Genomic DNA, 8,154 nt, shown 5'->3' with positions numbered 1-8,154 from the left:
CTACTCACTATGTAGATCAGGCTGGCCTGGAACTCACGGAGCTCTGCCTGCCTCAGTCTCAGAAGAGCTGGGATTGAAGGTGGGCGCCAGCCACCACACCTGGATGATTTTCTTTTTCTTTAAGAGAAAGGAAGGAAAAGAAGAAAAAAGAATAGAAGGAAAGATTTACTTAACAAAATTAAGTGAAACAAAATCAAAAGTGAAGGGTCTTGGGGCCAGGCCTGGTGGTGGGAATCTTTGATCCCAGCACTTGAGAGACATAGCCTGTTCCAGAAGAGCCAGGGCTACAAAGTGACACTCTGTCTCGGGGGGTGCGGGGGCAGGAGGGTGGCGGGGAGAAGTAAAAGGCTTTGAAAGATGACAGTGACACCTTTGGGAAGATTTGTGGGTACCCCTTTCCCTGCTGGCATTTTCCCAGGCTGAACAGGTTGGGCTGGTCCTGTCCACAGAACATCTGGACAGGTGCTACATTGTAGCCAGCTGGTCAGGTTACAAATCTGCGGGACTGTTCTTCCTGAGGGGTTAGGAGTCTGCGTGGATTATCCACAAGCCCTTCTAGAGACCTCCCAGGCAGGCTGCCCCACCGGAGAATCCCATCAGTTGTCAGAAGTCTTACCTAACCACTACCGTGGCCTGCACGTGGTGATTAATTATGATTGTTAACTTAATAAGTGGGTGGGACTGGAGAGATGGCTCAGTGGTTAAGAGCACTGACTGCTCCTCCAGACGTCCTGAGTTCAATTCCCAGCAACCACATGGTGGCTCACAGCCATCTGTAATGAGATCTGGTGCCCTCTTCTGGCGTACAGGCAGAACACTGTATATGTAATAAATAAATCTTTTTTTTGGAGCTGAGGACCGAACCCAGGGCCTTTTGCTTGCTAGGCAAGTGCTCTACCACTGAGCTAAATCTCCAACCCATAAATAAATCTTTAAAAAAAAAAAAAAAGAAGTGGGGCTTTATGTTTGCCTTTAAGACATGGTATCATATAGCCCAGGCTAGCCTCAAACTCGCTAAAAGTAGCAGAAGATGACGTGGTAGGTTGTAGGCTGAGGCAGGAAGTTCTCAAACTTGAAGCCTGCCTGAGCTACATCTGGAGATTCAGTCTCGTGAGAAAGAGATAAAACAAAAACAAAAACCTAAATCCAACCACAGTGAGTCAGGGACCATCTGTGCTCTAAAGCAAGATCCCTTAAGGGTTTTTTTGTTGTTGTTGTTGTTGTTGGGTTTTCTTTCTTTCTTTCTTTCTTTCTTTCTTTCTTTCTTTCTTTTTTTTTCTCTGTAGCTTTGGAGCCTGTCCTGGAACTCCTCTGTAAACCAGGCTGGCCTTGAACTCACAGGGATCCAATTTCCTCTGCCTCTTGAGTGCTGGGATTAAAGGTGTGCACCACCACCCCCTGGCAAGTTTGTTTGTTTGTTTGTTTGTTTTTTGAGTCAGGATTTGACACTGTAGCTCAGGCTGGGCAGATACTTAATAAATAGCCCAGGCCTACATTGGTAGTTCCAGGATAGCCAGGACTACACAGAGAAACTCTATATTGAAAAAAAACAAAACCAGTGATGTAAGATGGCAGCCACCACAGGCTCAGGAGTAAAAGTCCCTCCAAATTTCCGACTGTTGGAAGAGCTGAAAGAAGGCCAGAAAGGAGTAGGCGACGGCACAGTTAGCTGGGGTCTAGAGGTTGACAAAGATATGACCCTTACAAGATGAACAGGCATGATAATTGGGCCTCCAAGAGCAATTTATAAAAACTGAATATATAGCCTTAAAATAGAATGTGGGCCTAAACACCCAGAAGCACTCCCATCTCTAAGAGTTGTAAACAAAAAAAGTCAATTTGCTGGACGGTGGTGGCACACGCCTTTAATCCCAGCACTGGGAGGCAGAGGCAGGAGGATCTCTGTGAGTTCAAGGCCAGCCTGGGCTACAGAGCGAGATCCAGGACAGCCAAGGACTAAACGGAGAAACCCTGTCTCGAAAATAAACAAACAAAGTCAATACGCTCTCTGTGAGTAGTTCAAATGGAGTGGTGGATCCCAGAGCCATGGACAGTGCTGGCAAAGTGACAGAACTGCCACAGCATCCATGTCATCCTGCAGGAGCTTTGGTGCTTGACAATGGCAAAAGAACACTGAAGCCGTCACAGCCGTCAGAAGGACAGAGTTACAGCCTGTAGCCACCAAGGCCCCGGCCTCCCTACCCAGTCCATCCAAAGTCTTCATTTTCCGCAGTAGTGAATTTTCTAGATTCCTCTTGGAGATCTCAGAGGACTGAAGAGAAAGCTCCACTGAGACTCCATCCGGGAACACTGCTCTGATACTAATTTCTTGTCCGTTTCAAACGCATAGGCTGGCTGTGTAACATCATCTTCTGTCAAGTGTGACCGCTGGCTGCCTAGTTGAACTTCTGGGACCAAGAAGGTCTAGGATGGGTCACTTCACACAGCCTTGGGGCAGGGGGAGGGGCTTGGACCTGCCTCTACTAAATGTACCTCCCCGTGGGAGGCCTTACCTTCTTGTAGGAGGCAATAGGGGCCACTCCCCACACGTGAGCGTCACCTTCCCCTGGGTCCATCGGCAGATAGGAGGAAGTGTCGGGAGTGGGAATGGGTCCCAGAGGACACTCTTCCTGGAGGATGAACGGATTTTGGTGAAAGGAGCAGAATGTCTTCCACAAGAGAAGGGGGGAGGAGAGTGGACCAGTGATGAGGGTCTTTGGGGAGGGGCGGGTTGTCTCTGAGCAGCTCTAGAGCTCTGGGCAGGCCCTGACCCCCCCCCCCTTTGGACTGTTTCAGTGTCCCTGGGAGAGCCACCAGGTCTCAATGCCAGTGTACGAATCTAGGAAGGAGGTTCCCAGTGTGTCTAAACTCAGGAAGACCTATTGGTTTTTTTTTTTCTTTATCTTTTGTCTGCTCTGCCTGCCTCTGAGCAGAATCTTGGATCCCAGTTAAGATCCATGATTTGGGGGACTGGAGAGATGGCTCAGCAGTTAAGAGCACTTGCTACTCTTGCAGAGGACCCATGTTTGGTTCCTAGCACCCATGTGGTGGCTCACAACCATGATAACTCCAGCCCTGGGGGATTCAACACCTTCTTCTGGCCTCTGAGGACACTGAGCACACATGTAGAGCACATATATACATATATGCAAAACAGCCATACACATAAAATAAAAATAAATTTTAAAAAAGTGTAAAGTATTTTTAAGTCGGGCAGTGGTGGCACACACCTTTAATCCCAGCACTCAGGAGGCAGAGGGAGGCAGATCTCTGTGACTTTAAGGCCAGTCTGGTCTACAGAGCGAGATCCAGGACAGCCAAAGCTGTTACATAGAGAAACTCTGTCTCGAAAAACAAAAAGAACAAAACAAAAAAGTATTTTTAAAAGATCAATGATTTGGGGCTGGCAAGATTGCTCAGTGGGTAAAGGCTCTTGGCACAAAGCCTCGACTTCAGTCCCTGAGACCCACATAATGGAAGGAGAGAACCAACCATAGAGTTGTTTTCTGACCTCCACACACTCCCACCCAAAATAAATAAATAAATGTAATTTAAATTTTTTTTTTTTTTTTTTTTTGAGACAGGGTTTCTCTGTGTAGCTTTATGCCTTTCCTGGATCTCACTCTGTAGTCCAGGCTGGCCTCGAACTCACAAAGATCCACCTGGCTCTGCCTCCCGAGTGCTGGGATTAAAGGGGTGCAAGGGGTGCACCACCACCACCTGGCTTTTTTTTTTTGTTTGTTTGTTTTTTGAGACAGGGTTTCTTTGTATCTTTGGAGCCTGTCTTGGACCAGCGTAAATTAAAATATTTTTAAAAGATCTGAAATATTCTAGCAGTGGTGGCATGCACCTTTACTCCCAGCACTCGAGAGACAGGTAGGCAGATCTCTGTGAGTTCAAGGCCAGCCTGATCCACAGAGTGAGATCCAGGACAGCCAGGGCTACACAAAGAGACACCTCCCCTACCCAAAAAAAGCCCCAAACTGGGTCATCTGTCAACACCCTCCCACCCCTGCAATCACGGAACACCAGCTCACCGGCTCACTTTCTACCTGGTGATCTTTTTTTTTTTTTTTTTTTGTGGAGCTGAGGATCGAACCCAGGGCCTTGTGCTTGCTAGGCAAGCACTCTACCACTGAGCTAAATTCCCAACCCCGCCTGGTGATCCCTTGCAGCAGGTTCTTCCTGCATACCTTACCTGAACACTGAGCCGAGAGGTGGGGACAGTGCTGCCAGCAGCCTGCCGGGGGCACAGCAGATGAGGGCAGGGTCCTCAGACTGCCCTCCTCCTGGTCCTTGCCCATGCCACTGTTAGCCTCTCTGTGCACCACCCGGGCCACGGGTTCCTCACATTGTCCGTCAGCCCACTGCCCGTTTTATTTGTGTATTTTTCCTTTTTGTCTTTTGAGACCGAGTCTTCAGCAGCAGCCCAGCCGGGCTCCTGCTTTAGCCGCTGCCTCGGGTGCTGGGGTGACAGGCATGTACCACCATGTCTGGCAACATGGGGTGACAGGCATGCACCACCATGTGTGGCAACATGGGGTGACAGGCATGCACCACCATGTGTGGCAACATGGGATGACAGGCACGCACCACCATGTCTGGCAACAGTTCTCCCACTTTTTTTCCTGGTGGTTATTGTTGAAACAGGGTCTCGCTGCCGCAGCTCTGGCTGGCCTGGAACTTGTTTTGTAGACCAGGCCGCCCTCGGACTCACAGATTTCCCCCACTTCTGGTTCCCAAATGCTGGGATTAAATGCATGTGCCACCACACCTGGATCCATTACCCCCATCCCTTTTTTTTTTTTTTTTTACTTTCTGGTTGCCGGTCTCTTCCGGTCCCTGTGAACTTGCTGCCAGGCTCGTCTCTGTGACACACACATTAAGAGTGCTGGGCGGCTGGAGAGAAGTGGCTCAGTGGTTAAGAGCATGGATTGTTCTTATAGAGGACTGAGTTCGATTCCCAACACCCACACCTGTCAGCTCACAACTGCCTGTAACTCTAGCTTTAGGTGGTCCAGCATACACACATAGTCACACACATGCACAGATAGATGGACAGACAGACAGACACATACTAAAGGACTGTTGAGGGTGGTCTTCGGTAGTGGCTTTCATGTTGGAGTGGTTACTCTGCCTCTGTTTGCTAATTTAGTGTGCTTAGCTGTGGATGGGCCAGTACCAGAGAGAGAAGAACAGAATTACCAAGAGAGGGTCCCCTGGAGAGACCAGGCTCATCAGGGGTATTAAGGTGTCAGGAGCGTGGAGTTCCAGAGCCACACCTCACATGCCTCAGTTCAACAGGAGCTTTTCTGGGTTCCTTAAGCAGGAACAAGCATCAGCATTTATAACGTCGAGCTTTGGGTGCGGGACTGCTGTGTACGCGCCCCCATGTGCCATTCATCACACATTGCTTCTGTTCCCCGAGTGGCAGACACTGGGTTAGAGATTTTGAGATAACTCAATCTTTACCCCTAGGGATCATCTACAGACATTTTAAAAGAGGCTTTCCCACACAGTCCCATGCAGTGGTGGGACTATTTCTCCAGGCCTCAGGGAGGAGAGTCTGGAATAGAGCCAGGGGACCCTAGCTTCTAGAATGACCACAGGAACTATGACCAGTCTGTGGGGCAATAGGGCAAGGCAGGTGGGAAACTCTGCATTTTTTTTAACATTTATTTATTTACTTTCTATGTATGAATTGTTTGTGTATGTGGGTAAGCAATTGTGTTTTGTTTTTTTTTTTTCCAAGACAGGGTTTCTCTGTGTAGCTTTGGCTGTCCTAGAACTCACTCTGTAGACCTGGCTGGCCTCAGATTCACAGAGATCCACCTGCCTCTGCCTCCTAAGTCCTGGGATTAAAGGTGTGTGCCAGCACCACCCCACCTTGAGCATCTTAATTTTTTGCATTTATTTATTTTATTATATGTATATGTGGGCATGCATGTACAACTATGTATGTCTTAATTCTTTACAGTTGTTTATTGTCTCTATGATATGGATGTGCATATGCAATTGTGTACATCTTAATTTCTAAAAAAGATTTATTTATTTATTTATTTATTTATTGTGTATACAGTGTTCTGTCTGCATGTATGCCTGCAGGCCAGAAGAGGGCACCAGATCTCATTACAGATGGTTGTGAGCCTCCATGTGGGTGCTGGGAATTGAACTCAGGACCTCTGGAGTGCTCTTAACTACTGAGCCATCTCTCCAGCCCCACATCTTAATTTTTTTTACATTTATTGTCTGTGTGTGGCGTACGCATGCCACCATGTGCATGTAGAAAGAAGGTTAAACATAACCTGTGGATGTCAGTTCTCTCCTCCGCCGTGAAGGCCCTGGGGATTGAATTCAGCTTGGCAACAAGTACCCCTTCCACTGAGCAGTCCCACCTTGGCCCCTCTCACCCCTGAAACATCGCAGGGCCTGTGCAGGCTAGTGCCCAGTAAACACCTGTAAGTCTGGTTGAGATGAATGAAATCCGGGCTCTTTGGTGAGGAGTGGTCTTCGGGGATACCTAAGTGTCCTGGGACGGCAGACCCGAACCACACAGGCCTGTTGCCCAGGATGGGCTCCCCCAAGCCCATTCTCTTCATCCCTGTTTTGTACCTGGGAGCAGAATCGGGACAGAAGGAAGGCAGGGAAAGCAGGCCTGGGTGGTAAGGTGGGGACTGTCCTACTTTGAGATGGAACCGCCCTGGTGAGTCTGATGCCTCCCACCACAGAGGGCCCTCATGACTCAGTGAAGAAGTCAGCTTTCCCTTGCGAAACCCACCTGACAGGGACCAAGTCTGAAGGGCACTTACTGTTCTTCAGCTGGGAAGTTCAAGGGGTCACGAAGGGCTCCAGCAAGGTTCATAGCCCCGTTGGATACTCTCCCACACACACTTTGCTCTCCACAGCCCAGGCTGGCCCCCTATCTCATCAACCACCTCAGAGAGAATGGGAAGCCTTCCTGTCGTTCCCCCAGAACCAGTAGGAGTCTTGAGTCACTGGCTGACTTCTGAGCCAATCACTGGCTGGAGGGCTGTAGAACCTAGAGGGCTCGCTCTGAGCTGAGTGTCCAGAGGTAATTCCTCATCCCCTAGGTGAGGTGCTGCCCCCATAAAAGGAAGCAGAGGCCTGGGAACCAGAACGGCTGGTGTGATTGGCAGATAGGAGAAGAGCCTTTCCTTCTGGGCCCGAATGACTAATGAATCGGCAGCAGTCATGTTGACTTATTCCAAGGAGCCAGCCATGGTCCCGGGCTCCTGCTGGCTTTTTTAGGGGCTATTCTTAGAACAGATGTATCCAGAAGGTAGCAGGCAGAGAGTCTGCAATGCAGAAGTCATCCCACCAGCTACTCCAAAAATCCAAAGCATGAAACCAGAAACACTGAGTGCCCTGGTGACCTCTCCTCTGCATATGTGCTGGCTGATGTGTCCTGCAGGGAGAAACAGTGAGCACCTCCCCCCCCCTCCGACCCCCCCAGTGCCCAGAGACTAGTACATTCCGTCCCTACATTCTAGACGCAAGTGCACCTGCTCCTCCTGGAGCCCACAAGCTCCCTGCAAAGCTGCATTTCTATAGCAAACAGGTCCAAGTCTAACGGGGTGAAACAGAGGTCTAAAATTGATCGTGGTGATGGTTGCACAGCTCTGGGAAAAGGCTAAACCCACTGAATTGTGTAGTATCTGAATTCTATTACAGTGAAAGCTGTTACATAAACACATGAGCCCAGAACCGGCCTAGAGCCTTGGGGGTATGCAGCCGGTGACGGTGGGTGCTCATGAGCACGAAGCTGGGGGAAAAGGTGGATTTCTAGTTTCACCCGATGTCACGGAGCTGTGTTTATTGGTGGCATCTGTCAGAGCTGGGCCCTGGGCACAGCAAGCTGTGAATTAAAAGCTGCTGCTCAGTCAGGCTTGTTGCCCAGGGTCTGTATCAAGCCCAAACTGCTCCCGCACCAGGAGAGGGCGTTTCTCAGGGGAGCTTTGTGGAGACTGGGACAAAGGAGCCTGGGGGTGGCCAAGATCTGAGGGCTGTGGCATGGCCTTGCAAAGCTCTGGGGAGGTGGCAGGGAGATCTCTTGGTTGCTTGTTAAGCAGAAAGTCTGAGGATCTGGCTAACTGCCTTTATTATTAGGAAATTGGAGCCAGGGTCTTTTAGATG

At 49.5% G+C, this 8,154-nt stretch overlaps 1 pseudogene; it reads left to right on the top strand.

Annotated features, from left to right (window-relative positions):
* The first annotated feature begins 1,568 nt into the window (after positions 1-1,568).
* LOC118572201 lies at positions 1,569-2,178 on the top strand (annotated as a pseudogene).
* Positions 2,179-8,154: the final 5,976 nt, after the last annotated feature.

Source organism: Onychomys torridus, chromosome 22 (assembly GCF_903995425.1).
Source record: "Onychomys torridus chromosome 22, mOncTor1.1, whole genome shotgun sequence".
Taxonomy (NCBI): Eukaryota; Metazoa; Chordata; class Mammalia; order Rodentia; family Cricetidae; genus Onychomys; species Onychomys torridus.
Note: the sequence above shows the minus strand (reverse complement) of the source record. Positions and strands in the feature narration are given on the sequence as shown.